Source organism: Gossypium arboreum, chromosome 11 (assembly GCF_025698485.1).
Source record: "Gossypium arboreum isolate Shixiya-1 chromosome 11, ASM2569848v2, whole genome shotgun sequence".
In the NCBI taxonomy this organism is placed as follows: Eukaryota; Viridiplantae; Streptophyta; class Magnoliopsida; order Malvales; family Malvaceae; genus Gossypium; species Gossypium arboreum.
Window position 1 is genome coordinate 106956106 of NC_069080.1, and position 20053 is coordinate 106976158.

Below are 20053 nucleotides of genomic sequence, written 5' to 3' on the forward strand. Positions count from 1 at the left end.
AATGACTTTTGAAGCGTGTTGAATTTGGATGTATTCTCTTAACTCTTTTAATGTATTTTATACATTGCATAATGGAGGAAAAGTTAATTCATATGTGTAACACCCCAAGCTTGGCCTAGACGTTATGGCTGAATCCGAAGGTGTCACAAGGAAGGGTTTTGAAAACATAGTCGTCTTGTCAAATCATTCAAGTTTCGTAATTCATATTCGTTTATTTTCCAAAACATAATTTACAGAGGAAGTCTTAAAACCGTTATAATTTAGAAATCCAGTTCATGTTTTCAGAAAAACATTTTTTTCGTAAAATTGTGTTTTTCATGATGTACCGCAATGAAAGTAAAAAATGCATCCAAAACCAAAATAAAAATCAACGGTCCGGAGAGTCCCAAAAATTACAAACTCTCAAATAAAACCAGAATTATAAATAAAAACCATAATTTACTAAGTAAAATAGTTCTCGATCAAGTGGTCACAGCTGAGCCTGCCTCCGCCACATCGACCCGTCTAAGTCTGTAGATTACCTAAACAAAACAAACAAAAGGATATGAGTTTTCGTAAACTCAGTGTGTAACCCAATAGAAATAGACATGCATTACATACAGTAAACTCATATATAGTCAAATACATATTCGGACTTATATCCATTTCAGATACAGATAACAAAATCAGATAAGTAGTACAGATATGCAAATTGCTACCCCTATCCTCTACATGCCATCTCCGATCATCCCATCACACCATGTGGGGTTAAAAACACCCACCCATCCCTACACAACATATAGTGTCAATGCAACATGTTACAGATAATATGCAGCCAAGATAACAGAATATAGGCAAAGTGTCACCGTACAAATTACTTCCTCCACATATACAAAGCCCACCCTAGTCACAGATACAGAATTAACAGATACAGTAATTTCATGCATAACATGCTCATATACAGATGTTCTCTCTCTCTATATATATATATACTTAACAGAATAATCAGTCATGCATATCAGTGTCATACTCAGAGCAGAATATCAGACTATCAGATCATATAGTTTTAAGGTTTGGTTAGCCCTTACCAACCCTACGGTAGGCCCATAGTAGATCGGAACGACCCATGTGACCCTAGGGAAAATTTTATAAATATGAGCCCACATGCCCAAATTGGCCTTGCTCGTGTGGCCCACACAACCTGGCCTAAAAACCCACACGCCCGTATGGCCTACATGCCTAACTTGGCCTAGCTCGTGTGGCCCACACGGCCACACCCACAGCGTCACACAGCCGTGTCTTGCACACAGTCATACACACAGCAATGTCTCGCACATGGCCAACCACATGGCCAGACACACACCTGTGTGGCGTCAACAGCAGGGTTTTTTAGCTTTCATCGAAGCTTAACTTTTTGTGTTTCTGGTACACACTTGGTACAATTTTGGTGCGAAAACACTCCTGAGACACACAACACCTAAAATCGACAAACCAAACTCATAAAATCAATCTTAATCCACAATTAAATCGAACCAAAGAAATCGAAAATGATAAATAATCAAGCGTTCGGCACATATTCAACTTCACGAGCTATTTCTACTACGATTTCGAGAGAAGAGAACCCCGTTCTACTCGACTTACTACTGCCAAAATAGAAAATAAGGTTCCAACCGACAATTTGGAAAACGAAAACTTCAAAAAAAAAAACACTAGAATCCCACTTACCAAACAACCATGGGAAAACGGAAAAGCAAAATACCGAGATCTGATGACAGATCGAAACAGAATAGAAGGAAAAATCAAAAGGAAAGAAAAACGACAGAGTAAAGGAAGGCAAAAAGAAATTAATGTCAGATTTTTTTCTAGAAAGAGAATTTTTTGAAAAAAATGAATAAATATAAAAGATATCCCAAATCCCCTATTTTTCTCCCATTGACTTACAATCTCCTCAGACTTTAAGCTCAATCGAAACTCTATCAGTAAAAAATTAACACCCTTGCCAACGCAGGGATTCGAACACAAAACCTACAACACACTAACTCCCTTACTACCCGAACCAGTAGGCTCATTCTGATATGAATTAATAGACAGTTTTATATAAACTCATTCAACAAGGGTAAGGCTTGGTTCTAAAATAACAAAATTTGTAAATATAAGACTTGAACCCAAGACCTCATACACACACCCAGAACACTTAACCACTGAAGTAGATACAACACTATGTTAATTATTTACAGAAATAGAAATTAATTATTTAGGGCATTACAATATGAGCACGAAGGTCCATTAGTCTCGATTATTATAGGCTTTTGAGACCTACAAAAATAAAACCTACTTAAATAAACGAAACTTTGCAGTTAATAGCAAGTCGGGTCAAATCCACAAAGATCGATAGTAATATTATTCCTTTAACTAAAACAAATAAAATATAAAGGGGTTTTGTTTTTGAAGGAAACTTAAAGATTAAAATTAATATTTGAAGAAAACTTAATTAAAAACTAACAAAGAAAATAATAATTAAAATCAGAGAAAATTAATAAGATGAAACTCTAATCAAAGCAAATTCTCCGTTTGATTCAAGGGTTTGATCATTGATGCAAAAATGGATTTCAATGTTCTTTAATAAATTGGTTTTAGTTGTTGGCAATCGCCTAGTAACCTAATCTCTTTTTACCTTCTTGATAATTAAGACAATCACTATTAATTACTTCCCTTATTAACAAACAACCCTATAATGATTGCTTAGGATTTAACCTATCAATTGCATTAAGAACGAAAGAGACTCACTTCTAACCAACAAACACATAATTAGGGTTTATTAGATTACATGATTATACTACACAAATAATCATGCAGTCATTACAAATATTAGAAATCAGTTGATTGACTAATTATCTAATTGACAATGCAATTGTTCTAAGCTATCAAATACCGATTGAATATTTAACAAACCTAAACAATTGTAGTTCAAGTAAAAGACATGCAAATATTAAAGAGCAAGGAAAGATTAAAGCAATTTGATCTCCCAAACTATATAGAATCAAAGTTTGAATATTAGTTCACTAGAAAGGGGACTTTAGCTATCCATAAAATCAAAAGAACACAAATAAATTGAAAGTAGCTATTGAATTTCAAAAAGTCAAAAGTTGTAATTCCCTCTAAAAATAGAGTATTTATAATAGCTTTTAAATCTAAATTAGGTTACAAAAACCTGATTTATGTGCATAAAACCCATAAAAGACCGAAAGCCCTTAATTCAAACTCTTTGTCTGACTAGTGCAACTTCCATCAGTTTATCTGACTAGTGCTGGGCACACATTTGTCAGTTTTTCGACTAGCACTAGGTGCAAACTCTTTCGCGGTTTATCCACTAGGTATCGGGTGCCATGTATCGATTGGACCATACAACAAGATTAAATGAACCATTGGAGAAGGTTGATTATAGGTATTACTACGGAAGAATTATTTTTAACTTATGTATACTTAAGATAGGTATTACTACAGAAGATTAAATTCAAATGCTTTAGATATACTTGTGGTTACTTAAATAAGTGAAATCTACTTAATGTAGATTGGTTCCCATGTTTGCAAGTTAGATAAATAGTAGACTCGGACTCAGCATCCTACAAGAATCCTGTACTGAACATCAGTGATGTTTTCTTTTGTGTTTTTGGCATGTACCTAGGGAGTATTAATTGATTAAAATCTTTTAACTATGGATAGTTTTTTATGAATGTTACATGTATGGTAAATAAGTTATAATTTTGGTAAATGATGTATATATTTTAATATAATTATATATATATAAATGTTTGAAAATTGTGTTTTCCTTAATAAGCCATATGTCTTATTGAATTTGTTGACCTAACTTGGTTGACATGGAAATATTGAATTAGGTATTTGCCTTAGAACTTGATTACCATCCTTGAGTTGGAATGATGAAACAATATATATTTGTACTTTTGTTGATGCTTGGGTGCAAATGGTAGATGTTAGATAGTGCATTGATTCAAATGACCTATTTGATTGTTTAGAACTTGGTTGAGGTGCCTTTGAATGACATATTGGTTAGACTTAGAATGATGTTTTTTTAGGGTCTTAGACTTTTAATGTATAGTTATGAATGGGTTTAAATATGTCCTAGAAGTTGAACCTTTTGAACATGTAATTATAGGTTTGTGTATATATAGATATGTGTTTATGGAACATGTTTTGTGATGGTTGAAATTGCTTGTGTGTATGTTTCATGCTATAAGTTCAACGAAATTGGTTATTTTGAGAAGTGTATGGCATGATTTATTGAGTTGGTATTTTTTCATAAAATGTATGGATTAGATGTATAAAAGAGTAAGATTTGAACTAATTGAATGAATATTAAATTGTGGTGTCAATAATGGCAGATTGGTTAGGCACTTGAATTATAGGTAATTGGTGTATTTGGACTTGTATGAGAGTGTTTTTGGTCATGATTTTAGTATGGTTTTAGGCATGGTTTGGTAGCCAAGTTAGGTATAAAATTACCTTGTTTTTGAATCAATTTGGGGTATACATGGCTTGGGAAACAGGTTGCCACACGACTGTGTGACCCACATGTTCTATTCACACAGCGTGTGTCTTATTGTCTTTAGATGCAGGTTCTACACGCCTGGCACACGACCATGTGTCTTAAAATAGTTAGTAACATAGTCTGAGACACGACCAGCGACACAGTCGTGTGACCCAACATTGAAACTTACACGGGTGAACACACGGGCTGAGACATGGTCGTATATCTGGACTCGAATGTCCACATGGCTTGGGTTGTGACAAAAAGTCGTGTGTCCCCTGTTTCCAAAAATTTTCAATCTATTTTTAGGGTCTTATCGACTCATTTTAAGGTTCGTATATGTATATTAGTTTATGAATGGTATGTGATTGCTTAATGGTAATTATGATTGCATAATTAATTGTATGAAATGTTAAATGTTTCAAATGTTATCATAATACTTAGTGACCCTAATCTGGTGATGGAGACTGGTTAGGGGTGTTACAAAAGTAGTTTTTAAGTTAAGTCTTGATACTTAGCTTGTATGTATTGATACCCCTAAATAGTATCTAAAAACACTTTCTCAAAGGGTATGATATCCATCCTTATTAGGCAAGTATCAATGCATGGTAACCAAGTGTCAATACCCAACCTTGTAGGTATTGAATGTAACACTCCCAAAATTTTTTGTATTAGAAATTTCGTAATCAATTAATTCATGTATTCAAATTTTAGATTTAGTATTATATATATAGAAGAATTTTTCTTAAATTTAATTTTCATAATTATATAAATATCAATGAGTTATTATTTGATACATTGTTAAAAAAGGGGTTAAATAAAAAATTGGTACCCGAACTTGTCCACTAATCCCAAATTGATACTTATGGTTTTTTTATTTCAAATTAGTACATGAACTTTTTTTCCGTCAACTAAATCGATGCCTGAGTCTAATGCTGTTAAGTTCAGGACAGGTGGCAGAATAAGATTGTGGCACGTTGCATAAATGACGTCATGATCATGTCATAATCTAAAATAATTAATAAGAATATTTTTTAAAAATATTTCCATTTTTTTTTCATTTTTTTCATTTTTTTTCCCAGTTTCCCTTTTTCTTTTATTCTTTGTATTTTTTTTCTTCTTCCTTGCCATCCAACTTAATCCCATTCTGATTTTGTATTTTAATTTCTTTTTCATGTTTTTTCTTCGACCCTGACAATTTTAACTTCAAATCCAAAATTGCACCAAAATACAGACTATTCAAAATTAATATTTGGATTTGATTTTTGGGCATTTCAAAACTTATTTTTGGGTTTGAATATTGTCCAGTACAAGTTAAAAAACCAAGGGATTTTAAGCTCAACACTCGATTCTCTCACAAGCTATTACTTCTTCCTTTTGCCTTGGTTTTTCTTCATCTTCCTCAATTGTTTCCTCCCAATTTCAGACGTTGTTTCCCTAATTTTTGTATAATTCCCTTAATGTTCATGGAATTTCACTCACCCTAATCTAAGTTTAAATCTCAATTTGGTTTTAGTTGAGAACTTGAGCATGACCAAGAAAGAGCGATATTCAAACCCATAAATAAGATACAGGACAGATAAAGGAAAATCAAAGATATAGAAGAGATGAACAAGGAAGATAGGAGAAAAATCAAACCCTAAAATCAAATAAAGAATACAACACATTCAAAGAACAAATAATAAACAAAGAACCCAAAATCTTCAAAAACAAAAAACAAAAAAAAAATCCTCAATATTTGAAATAACATTTTCAACCCAAAATCATTTCAAATAGAAAAAAAAAACAACCTAATATGATAGTAAAAACCCAAAATAGGAGAAAAAATCTAAAAAAAATATAAGAACTTAAAATCATTTGAAAACAAAAAATTTACAACCCAGAAAGAGAGCAAAAACTCGGGAAAAAAGATAAAATACAAGAATTTAGAAAACCTTAAAAATCCTATGGATCCAATGAACAACATGGTCACTGATTCTCTATTGTTGCCTTGTAGCGACGGTGCTACAACTTCCTTTGGCTCCTCAACTCGCTCTTAGCCTCACCAGAAGACTCCTTAACCTTTCATAAGTAGGTTTAGGGTTTCCAAAAGTTCAAGGATCAAGCTTTAATTTTTTTTCAACTTTAAAGAGATTTTCTACAAAATGCAAAGCAAGATTTTTAGAAGACAAGGAAGAGAGAAGTGTTTTGATGGTCGAATTGGTTGGAGAAAGCCATGGATGGCAATGACTCATGGCGACAGTAGCTAAGGTTATAAGAAGAGGGAGAAGGAGAAGAAAAAGAAGGGAAGATAGAAAGGAGAAATACAAAATAAATATATAAATTCTTGGAGAAAAGTCAAAAAAAAGTTTTTTTTTATAATTATTTTAGATTATGACATTATCATGATGTCATTTATGTCACGTGTCACAATCTTATTCCGTCATCTATCTTGAACTTAACGGCGTTAGGCTCGAGTATCAATTTAGTTGACGAAAAAAAGTTCGAGTACTTATCTGGGACAAAAAAACCAGAAGTATCAATTTGAGAGACGTGGACAAGTTCGGGTACCAATTTTATATTGAACCTTTAAAAAAATGCACAAGCAAGGTTTAGTTGATGACAAGTGTAACTTAAGTTTAAAATTGGGTAAACTACCTAGTTGGTCATATAAATTTTAGGGCGCTTTTGTTTTTGTCTCCCAAAAAAAGTTCTTTCAATTTCATTACTATCATTAGAGAAATATGTCATTATGGTCACCCAAGCATTAAATTCCTAACAATGGTTGACTGCACAGGCCACATCATGCCCACTTGTTAGTCAAATCCCACTATTAAATTATTCTTTGACCAATGTGAACCAATCTAATTCTTTTTTCATTCTTTTTTCTTTTTTGTCAAAAATCTTCTTTCTTTCTTCTTTTTCATCCTTAACCCAATGTTTTCCCTTTACACCACCCTTCCACACCAAACTAAGTAACCTTTTCGATTTTTTATGAAGAATTTGAAATTTAATAATTTTGTAGGCTACAAGACTTGAAATATTTAAGGACATGTAAGAGCTCATCAACTCAACATCAAATGTAAAAAACAAGGTATTGGTGAAACTCCCATGATTATCCCAAAGCTAAACTCTGAAGAACTTGAATCTCACTTGGAATTTCTATATGCTAGAAACTTGCCTTTTAAAGGACCGAAAGAACAAACTTGCCTTTTAAAGGACCGAAAGAACAAACTTGCCTTTTAAAGGACCGAAAGAACATGTGCATCCCATAGTACAAGATTTTCATATTTACAAGAGTTTTATCAATGTTACATGTGAAATTCATTGAGTGCACAAAATGTTTTTGATATTGTAGAGGCTTCAAAAATTTGTTCAAGCAAGGCATTGAAGGAGATTGCCATAAGCTTCATTTTCAATAACATTGAAGATGTAATTTTATTGAAGAAATATGAAGCTTTAATAGCTAAGCACCACTTAACTTTGAATGTAGATTATGAGGGATTTCTTTAATAAATTCAAAAATGAGAGATTTAATCAATTTGAACTTGGGTTTCAGAAGAAAATGGTGTATCAAGAGAAATTAAGAAAGGATTTTTCAAGAAAAGAAATCAGGGATTAGTCAATGAATTTCATATGTAGAATATTCAATAGGTGGATCAGATACATTTGGATTTAGAGAAAAGGTTTTTGATATTAGATAAGAGTATGCATCAATACAAAACAATATATATATGGAGAGAAGAATCACAGAGAAAAAGTAAAAAAGGTAACTATATCGGAAATGGAAAGTTTGTTCAATGAAATTAATTAAAACTAGACCCATTCAACAATATCAAACATCAAAATTATGTGATTTATATGCAATCTTGTATTTGTTACATTTACAAGAAATGATTTAGTAATGGGCAAACTTAAATCTATTCAATATAGCTTTGCAAAAACATCTGAGGTTGCCTCAACATATCTGTTACAAAACAAAATAAGGGTGGTGACATTTGGAGCAAAGCCCATCCTAGTTGAACCCAACAACAATTCTCCTAGCAGAACAATTAAACAATTGCAACATCATTCAGATAGAAAAAATAAAATATGTTAGAATTAACCACCAAGAAACAAAGCTAAATTGCAAGGACTAATATGATATAACTTGGTGGAGCATTGTTTTTTCCATTTGTAACAAAGTGTTGGATGATGGAAAATAGGGTACAGTGGCTGGATGCATGGAGCAAAGGGTAGAAAGAAAGTGCAACGAGGTGTTGCAGACTGAGTTTGGTGTGGAAGTAAAGGCATGAGAGGGTGGCATGCTATGGAAAAAATGGGTTAAGGAAGAAGAAAGAAAGAAGTTTTTTACCATTTGGTTGGTGCACCTTAGTCAAAGAAGAATTTGATAATGGTTTTTGATCAATAGGTGGGCATGATTTGGCATGTACAGTCAACCATCGTTAGGGATTTAACGTTTGGGTTATTAAAATGAAAAATTTCTCTAATGGCAATGACAAATTGCAAGAATTTTTTTTGGGTGACTAATTGGATAGTTTACCCTTAAAATTTTTAAAATAACTAAATAAACACGCCATCATCTTAATCATGCTTGTGGATTTTTTTTCTTTCATGTTAGCAATGCATTATTACTATAATAATTGTATCATTGTTTGTTTGCATTATTTTCGACAATGAATGTAGCACTTTACATTTGTTTGTCTTTTGGATTGGGTGTAAAGTGTTACATCAAATATGGTAAATCAACAACCGCAACACTATCTAGAAGGGAATGATATTAAGATTTGTTCATCCAATATCAAAGCCTGCTCAAGAGGTATCAATGCCAATATGCTCAGGGACTTGAAACGACTATTTTTCTTACAAGTATCGAGACCACTCTTGTAGGCATCGATACCTATACTTTGGATTGCATTTATTCCATGAATTTAATACTTTTAATTGCTAGATTCTCTCTGCAATAACTACAAATCAATGGGAAGGTATAAATAAAATTTAATATTAAAAACACTCCAAGGTAAATAAAAACCAAGCAAACTTTCAAAGTTCATAGTGCAAAATTTTAATCTTTCAATTATTATACTCAACTTCCTTTGTAAAACACTTATTTGGGTCATTTCATTTTCTTTGTTCAAGTGTTTTATTGTATTTGAGGATTTCCTACTTGATTTAGTGGGAGAATCAAAGCAAGTAGTGGAATTTTGGTTTGGATTGAAAAAAGAAATGGAAAAGAAGGCAAAGGGGAAAATCTTCTCCCTTCTTCCTGGGGTGGTCAGCCACTTGTGGAAGAAGGGTACTAAAATCTCTCTTTTCTCTTCTTTTATTTATTAGGAGTGTGTTTGGTAAACTTAACAATTAAGTGTTGAAAAATTAAATGTTAATTTTTTAGTACTGAATTTTATAAACACTAATTTTGTAACACCCCTAACCCGAATCAGATCGCCGGATTAAGGCTAAGAAGTATTACCGAACTAAACATTCAATTATCTCATTCACATTGTAAATAAACATAAACAGAGATCGAGCTGAAATACATACTGATATTTAAGTTATACGCCATTTTCGTATGGCCAAAATATTTACAATTTGAAAACATCGTTATCATCAGCCTAACCTATACATGCCATATCGAGTCCAAAATATAACTGTACCAAAAAGATCGATGGTGTGATGAACTGCTGACGATCCCCGACTCGGTGGCCAAAATCAACAATCTATAAAACATAGAAATAAAGAACAGAGTAAGCTTTCAAAGCTTAGTAAGTTTTAAGCATCACAAACAATTAAAGACTTATCGAAAATCGAAACATTCATTTAAACATACTTATTCTCAATTCAAATTACTTCATGGCCGAATACACATAAACATATACATAGATTTCTCAGCACATATTTTTCTTCTACTTAAAGTTCATACGATGCATTTAAATCAAATAATCTCATATATTAACAACATTTGACCGAATAGGTCATTGTTTTACTCGTAGATATAACAATCATTCACACTTAAGTATCATTCTTTAATACTAATAATTCACAAAATCATTAACTGAATGTACATGAGTACATAAAGAAATTTTAACATATAATTCATATACAAATATACCATGACCGATTAAATCATTCTCATATTCACAAATATAACCATCAATCATATTTATATATATATTCTTCTTTGATGCTAATGATTCACTTCGAAATCAATTCAACGATGAGGAAGTAATACGTACCTGAACATCTTAAATGTATAGTACTTACTCGACGATGGTTTACTGCGAACATTCAATATCGTAATCTTACTTAACTTACTGGCATTAAGCATGTCAGGTTTTAGGACTTGAAACTAATTACCAGTACAAGCCTGTGGAAATTTAAACCCGGTATAATACCATTTCGAAGCTCATGGATTTTAGCCGGACATATTTCCAAAGACGTAGCTCGGACCTTAAGTCCAGTTATAATTCCAGCACATAGCCTGCGGACCTTAAGTCCGGATATAATTCCAGCACATAGCCTGCGGACCCTAAGTCCGGATATAATTCCAGCATATAGCCTGCGGACCCTAAGTCCGGATATAATCATCACTGAATATCATGCATACTTATTCGCAAGAAATTTTAATTCACATAACATCTCACAATCATAGTTCATGTATTCCCTTCGAATAATAGCATAACATGGGCACCATTCATATAACTTTTGGCTCAATAACATACATAAGAATATATGTCCATTTTACTTTCCAAGCTTAACTTCTAATGTCTACTCGGCTTTAAGCCTTAAACATAAATTATTTGTCACTCAACTATATTCAAATAGATTCAATAGATCGCAGTACAGTTATCATACACATATCAAGACATTATCAATTACGTACTAAATGTGACTATTCAAAACTTACCTCGATATACTTGAACGGTTGCGGAAAGGCTACTCAATTACTTTCTCTTTTCCCCTATCCAACTTCGACCCTCTTTGCTCTTGAGCTTAAATTCAAAAATTTTAAACTAGTCATTATTCGACTATTCAAGCATTACTTCAGAAATATAATATATATATTCGACTTTCACACATATAGACCATAGTAAGTTTATAAGAAAACATTAAGCAACTCATTAACAAATTTTTATCAATGTTTACCACATAATCACAAATTCACAATAAGCTGTCTTCCTGAGCAACAGTCACCAAATTATTTATAACTGGAGCTAAAAAACTCCAAATCAATTTTCGTAAAATTTTCCTGAAAATAGACTCATATATCTTTTATCCATAAAATTTTTAGAATTTTTAGTTTGGCCAATCAATACCAGATTTTTCTTAAATTTTCCCCCTGTTTCACTGTTTGACTAATCTGACCACCCTTCTACGAATCAAATTTCTAATTGTACATAAGTCAAAATATGTTCTCGTTGATTTCATTTGAAACTAGACTCATTAAGCTTTAATTACATAGTTTATTCAGCTTCTAACTCCACTCTCACAATTTATGGTGATTTTCCAAAATCACATTACAGCTGCTGTCCCAAGCAGATTTATTACAATATACTATTTCACAACTCTTTGCATTCATATTATTTAAACATGTATATCACCAATCAATTTCATCACATATCTATAATTTCACTTAAGCATAATCTCAATCCAAATATATCCATTGTCCATATATCAAGCTTACTTAAAGCTATTTATAATTTATTCATATCATTAACCAAATATAGTTATGCAACCAAAACACAAATCATACATACCTTATAATATGCATATCAAAATAACTCCAACCATAATCGGATATAACCGAATTTAAACATGAAAATTAAGCCATTTTCGAACTCCTATACTCAATCAATACATACCAAAAGCTAATTTTTTCATATCCGTCAACTCGAACCTAAAACCATAACCGAATACTCAAGTACATATTATCTATTCTATTATTACAATTTATGCACATGTGGCTAAAACAAATTGAACCATTTTGAACACAAATATCAACTAAAAATACAACCATTTCGCATGTTTATTATTATGCTTATAATTACATATTTTCAATATAAGCTAAATCATGACCGAATTATCACTATAATTGACAACATTAACAAACCATTTCCAAAACATATAACACCTTCAAAGACATCCATAAAATCCATAACCAAATGCATCACTTCAAATCAATAACAAAAATTAAATCATGGGCTATGAAAGGAGCTTAGCAATTAACTCAATTTCACATAAATTATCAAGAAATAAAATCAAACATACCTCCAATTAGAAACATCAAATCCAATTAGAAACATCCAAGCCAAATATCCAAGAACCCTTTTGTTTTGCTTGTTCTTTAAATTTCAGCAAAATGAAAGAAGAATGGATGAAAACTTTGTTTTTCTCACCTATTTTCTTTTATTAAATTATATAATTCCTCTTATAATATCATTAAATATTATATTACTAACATGGAATCATATAATATTCATTAGGTTATTATTTTACAATACAAAATACATATTTTTCTTGTCAACTTTCATCATTGCCGTCCACTAATATAATAGTGGTCCATTTTTCATGCAAGTCCTCCTTGTAATATACCATGCATTATTCGGCCCTCTAAATTCTTCCTATCACATTTTAAGTTTTAACACACAAATCCTTTTTAGCTATTTCCACATTCAAATGACAAAGTTAAGACACGATACTTTCACACATACACTTTCACATATAATAAGCATAGAATATAACATTTAATTATTATCGTGACTCGGTTTGGGTCAAATTAAGGCTGTCACAAATTTTATATTCTAAACTTGTTTGATATATTAGTGAAATTTAAGCACGGAATATAATTATCTTATTTGATAATATTAAATTTTCATTTGTGGAAATTCATTACATTTAATCTTATTAATATGATATTATTTATTTTATTTTGAATAGTCTTATATAAAAGTTAAAAGATAAATTTTGAATATTTTATTTTTAATAAAATGAGGAAATAGTTTATTTCAAAAATAAGATTTTGCAAAATAAAATTAATTTAATATTTTTCACATTAAGTGATAAGTAGTTATCTACTTATTATATTCAACACTTTTATGTTGAAATTTTTAGATTAAGTAAAATATCAATATTGTTATCAAACACAATTAAAAAAATTAAATGTTAAAAATATTCATTTTCAACGAAACGAAAATTTTCAATGATTTATCAAACATACCCTAAATTAGTCAAATTGCAAGTCAAAGTGAGATGTTTCACATCAATTTCTTTATTCACATAATGCGGCCAAAATTTAATCTCTGTGCTCAAGTATCAATTTTATAAAGGTTGATTTATTGAAAAAAAATTAAATTTGGTCATTTAAGTGAAAATGCATCTTGTAGGGCGCGTTTTCATTGAAAACGATTTTGAACTTTTTATTTTTATTTTATGTTGTTTTAAGCTTCTTTTTATTTTTAATTAATATTTTTAACACATTAATTTTTATTAGATGGTTAGATAATTGCAATTTTATCTTTGAGTCTCGGGTTCAATTCTTTTTATAAGCATTTTAATATGTTTTTTTATTTCATATTGTTTCAAGCTTTTTATTTTTAATTAATATTTACAATTAATAAATATATTGTTTTCAATTTTTTATTTTAATTAATAACTCATTTATATTATAATATAAGATATAGAGATTAAAGAACAAAGACAATGAGTGAGCAATGGAGAGTGTATTTTATTGATCAACCGAATATCTACAATGTTTCTCCAAAATCTATATTTATAGACATAAGAAGTATAAATAAAATAGAACTCTACTTCTAATGACTATTAGAATTTAAATTTCATCAAAACTTATCTTGATCTTAATAGACATTCAGTTGATAAAATATTCATAACAATTTATTTATAAAATCAAATAATTATTTCAAATATCACTATTTTTAGTAAATACTTTTTATATGTGTAATATTTATTTTTCAATCCATGTTAGAAATCACCATACCCACAATATAGGTGGAGAAAATAAGTATTTGATATATAAGCAAAAATATATCAAAAGAATTAGTTGATGTTTTGAAAAATAATTACATATTTATTTTTGATTTTATGAATAAAAGAGTTATTAATTAAAAATAAAAAATTGAAAATAATATATTTATTAATTATAAAAATTAATTAAAATTTTAAAAAAGCTTTAAACAAGTGAAATAAAAATACAAAAAATAAAAAACTTATAAAATGAGTCAAATGTGGGACTCAAAACAAAATCACAATTATCTATCTAACTAAAAGAAATAATATATAAAATTATAAATTAAAAAACTTAAAACAAAATAAAAAAATACAAATATAAATAGAAAAGAAATCAAACTCAAAATTCAAACATTTAACTATCTAATTAAAAGAGTTAAGTTATTACCTTTTAGCGAAAACATATTTTCACTTTCTCTCTAAAAAAATATATATCGATAAATTAAAAAAAGAAAAGAAAAGCGAATATAGATGGCGAAATTTAATTTTTTTTTCACCATATATCCGTAAATCAATATATCTCTTTAGGAAAAGTCCAAAATACTCTTTTTTGGAAAATTATACTGTAATTCTTGTACTTTCTATTTTCATTCATTTTTCAATTCCTTCATGCCAATGCATTCTGTGTGTTTTATTTACTCAATTCGACATTCACGGATCTACCTTCTATTTGTTTGGTCAATTTACATTTCAGTCTTCACACTTTCCCAAAGTTTTCAATTCAATCCTATTTCTCATAATTCATCCTCATTAATTTCCTCTCCAAGTATCAAAATTAACTCCATAACAAAATTCATTTCTTAAATTCGTTTTCAAAGTTTTGTCAAAATTTCACTGATTTCTTATATTTGAATAACTTAAACTAGAAATTAAATGATTTAATGTACATTTGGTGCACAAATAATGTTTTTTTTTTATTGTAGAAGTAGTTTTAAAAAATTATCATGTGTCTTTTATTTTTAATATTTTACTACATCCTTATAAGACACTTGTCAACCCCATACTCTGCTTGTAGAGTCCAAAAATTCCATAGTGGGTATTTGGTACATTAGCAATACACTTTTATATTTCACAAGCAATTAAAAAAATTTGTTATGTCACTTTTTTAAAAATATTTATTTTACTATTTAACTATACTATTATAGAACATTTGCCAACCCTTTACTCTACTTGTGGAGTTTATAAACTCTATTAATAATATACTAAATATTTTCCCAAATAGGATAAATATTTGATACACTTATCTAAGATACTTTTTTATTTCACAAACTTTCGTAAAAATTGTCATATGTCGTTTTTTTTAATATTTATTTTTTATATTTTACTATACTTCAGTAAGACACTTGCAAATCCTTTACACCCTTAAGTCTAAAATTTTCACTTGCTAAATATTTTTCCAAATCAAAAACTAAAATAATGAATAAAAAACTCTAAAAATAATTAGCAAAATTAAATAGACGACTAAAAAAATAGTCTTTGTGTTTACACGTGACTGTGGTAATCCTGCTTACTTAAAACTACTATTTAATTATATATACAATTTACAATTAATTTATTAATTTTTGGGATACAATTAATATTAAAATATTACAAATAAAAAATATTACAATTTCATTATTTTATTATTAGTATTAAATTCGGGTTTGGGTCAGTCTCGAGTTCAAGTTCTTCAAATTTAAGTGTGTTTTTAGGTTTGAACTTTTTAGAGTTCAACTTTTTTTAGGTTTGAGTTATTGACGTTTTTATCAAATTAAGCTTAGAAACAAGTTTATACTCAAATATTTTCAATTTGGATTTTCAAACTCAAACTCTTTTTGCAGCCATTGCTTTTACCATCTAAGATTTCTAGCCAAGTGGTATCAAGTGTGCAAAGGTAAGGAATTTAGTTGATAGTTTTCACAGGCGCAACATATATAATTAATATTTCTAATAATATTGACATTTTTATCGTGAACTTACAGATCATATCTATATCAATTAATACGCTCCTTAAACTCTATGAATCTTTTGAACTATTCTCCAAGCACATGAGATAAAAATCCTCAAATAAGACAATAAATCTATTAAGAATCTAAGACCAACCTCTTTTCAACAAACAAGATTATAATAATTGAAATTTGGAATTGTGGAATGAAATTACATACACCTTTCAAGATTTGAGAAATAGAAGTATTTAACTTCAACTATGTTTGGTTTTTGGAAAATTTTAATGTGATTTGGTGGATCAATTTAAACATTTGTTGAAGAGTTTGGATAAGATGTGCTTATTTAAACAAAGCTTTGGGTCGGGGGTTTGTATTTTAATATTTGGCCTTTTTCTTTTAAATTCAAAGTATGTGGTACAGTTATCCAGTGTAAACGTTCACTTAACGATAAAAAAAATTAGACTAAATCTGCATAAAATAAATAGTACAGGGATTATTTGTACAATACAACCTAAAGATTTTATACATCAGGTGGCTTACAAAAATTGGGAGGTAAAAGATAAAAAGGGTAAACTATCCTAGCTGGTCACTCAACTTTTAAAATACTTTCATTTTTGTCATCTAAAATGAAATCCTTACAATTTCGTCACTTAACGATTGTTTTATTTTAGTCACTTAACTGTCAAAACTCTGATGGTGGTTGACTGTACAAGTCACATCATGTTTTTTTTTTATTGAAATGAGGGTGTTGCCGACTATAGTGACTAATCCCTTCGCCATGGATGCTCCTCTCTAAGGAGATAAACGACATCATGTTTACACTTTCATTTTAATTACAAAAAAAAAACCTTTCTTTTAAGTGTCGACCGGGTAAAAAACATTAAGGATTAAATTGAAAAAAGTACTAGAAATTAAAATAATGCTTTAAAATTTTGTCAATTTGTACTTATTTGCCTCCTTGCCAAAAGTTCTAAAATTCTTTTTCTTTTCAATATTAAAATTTAAATTACAAATCATCAAAATCAATTAAATAAAATACTGAAAATTTTTATCCTTTAATAGTGTTACTTGAATTGTTACTATAACATTAAAATTAATTAATTTAATCAATTTAATCTTCTTCTAAATTTTAATATTTTATTTTATTTTTAGGTTATTATTAATGAAATCAACTCAAATAACTTATCTTTAATTGATTTCGTTAATAATTTTATGTGAAACTCAATTTTTTTGTTCATTTGATCTCAAATCTTCCATGCTAAATTAAAAAAAATTCTATTAATTAATTTTATTTTCCATGCCAAACAAAACTTAGATTTTTTCCATCACTTCTTTTCCCAAACAAAACCCAAGATTTCCTTCTTTTAGCTTAGTATGGAAGATTCGATATTATATAATAAAAAATTTTATTTTATTTTATTTTTCAGATTATTATTAATGAAATCAACTCAAATAATTTATTTTTAATAATTGTCTATGAAACTTAAATTTCTTTTGGTCATGTAAGCTCAAATCTTTCGTGCTAAGCTAAAAAAAATCTTGCAATTAATTAAATTAATTAATTCTATCTTCTATGTCAAACAAAACTTAGATTTTTGTCTGTCACTTCTTTCTCCAAACAAAACCTAAGATTTTTTTTATAACTTAGTAAGGAAGATTTGAGATTATATGTTAGAATTAAGTGACCCGAATCTTTATTTAAATAAAATATAGTGGTAAAATAAAATAAAAGAAGAACCCATATAGAATTACACTTCTTTTATTTTATTTTAGAATAAGGTTTTTTAAACCTTATTAAATTCTATCTACTTGATATTGATTAGAATAAGGTGTTTCAGTCTTACTAGAATATGGCTTTACAAGCCTATAAATAGACATGTTCTATTCCTCTTGTAATTAAATTCGAATTTGACATAGTGAATTTTCTTCTCCTTTGCCCGTAGTTTTTTCCCGAAAGGGTTTCCACGTAAAATCTATGTGTTCTTTTTATTTTTTTTTAAACAAATTGGTATCCGAACTTCTAGGTTATTCATCTCGATCACGGTAATGGCGTCTTTGAAGTATGAAATTCCGTTGTTGGATCGCAACACCAGATTTGCGTTGTGGCAGATTAAGATGCAAACAGTTCTTGCGCAGATGGATCTAGAGGATGCCCTGCTAGAGATAGATAAGATGCCTTCGACATTAACAGATGAAAAGAAGAAGCGTAAGGATCAAAAGGCATTAACACAATTACATCTGTATTTGTCCAACGAAATTCTGCAGGATGTGATGAAAGAGAAGACTGTTGCTGCATTATGGAAGAGGCTAGAACAAATATGTATGTCGAAAACTCTAACAAGCAAGTTGCATATGAAGCAGCATCTTTATGCTCATCGTTTGGATGAAGGTGCATCTGTACACGAACACTTAACAGTGTTTAAAGAAATTCTCTCAAACTTGGAGGCCATGGAGGTTCAGTATGATAAGGAAGATCTAGGGTTGATTCTACTTTGTTCGTTGCCCCCATTTTATTCAACCTTTAGAGACACAATTTTATATAGCCGTGAGTCTCTCATAGTTGATGAGGTTTATGATTCTTTAACCTCGTATGATAAGATGAAGCATCTTGTGGTTAAACCCAACTCTCAGGGAAAGGGTCTCATTGTTCGTGGGAGACAAGATCGGAATGCTGATGATGATTGTGGTAGGACACAGGAACGGAATACTCGTGGTAAATCTAAGGGTAGATCAAAGTCTTCAAACATAGGTAAAACTTGTAATTTCTGCAAGAAGAAAGGGCACATTAAATCTAAGTGCTATAAGCTACAAAACAATATTAAAAGGGAGGCTAAAAATCAAAAGGGAAAACAACTAGAAAATTTCGGTGAAGCTGATGTTGTAGAAGACTACAGCGATGGTGAACTTCTAGTCGCTTCTGTCAATGATTCTAAAGTAAGCAAGGAGTGGATACTTGATTCAGGCTGCACCTTCCACATGAGTCCTAATCGGGATTGGTTTACAACGTACGAAACAGTGTCTGAAGGTGTTGTTTTGATGGGAAATAATGCTTTATGTAAAATCGCAGGTATTGGAACAATTAAAGTTAAGATGTTTGATGGAGTTGTCAGAACACTTAGTGATGTACAATGTAACGCCCCCTTTACCCGAGACCGTCGCCGGAGTCGAGCACGAGGCATTACTAAACTTATTTGAGCACTTAAACAAATTCAAACAATTTATATCACACTTTCCAGACAAGCTGTCCAACTGTGTCATAGTTGCTAAATAATTCATATCTCGAGTTATAAAACTCGAAATCCAAATCTGTAAATTTTCTCTGAATTTATACTCATATATCTACTTACCAATTTTTTTCTAGAATTTTTGGTCAAGCCAATTAGTACAGTTTATTATTTAAAATCTCCCCTGTTTCAGGGTTTGACTACTCTGACCTTTGTGTATTACGAATCAGATATCTCTCTGTACAGAGCTTCAATGACTATACCGTTTGTCTCTAATAAAACTAGACTCAATAAGGAATCTGTACATATAAAGTATGACTTCTAATTATCTTTGTAAAATTTATGGTGAATTTCCAAAGTCAGAACAGGGGATCCAGAAA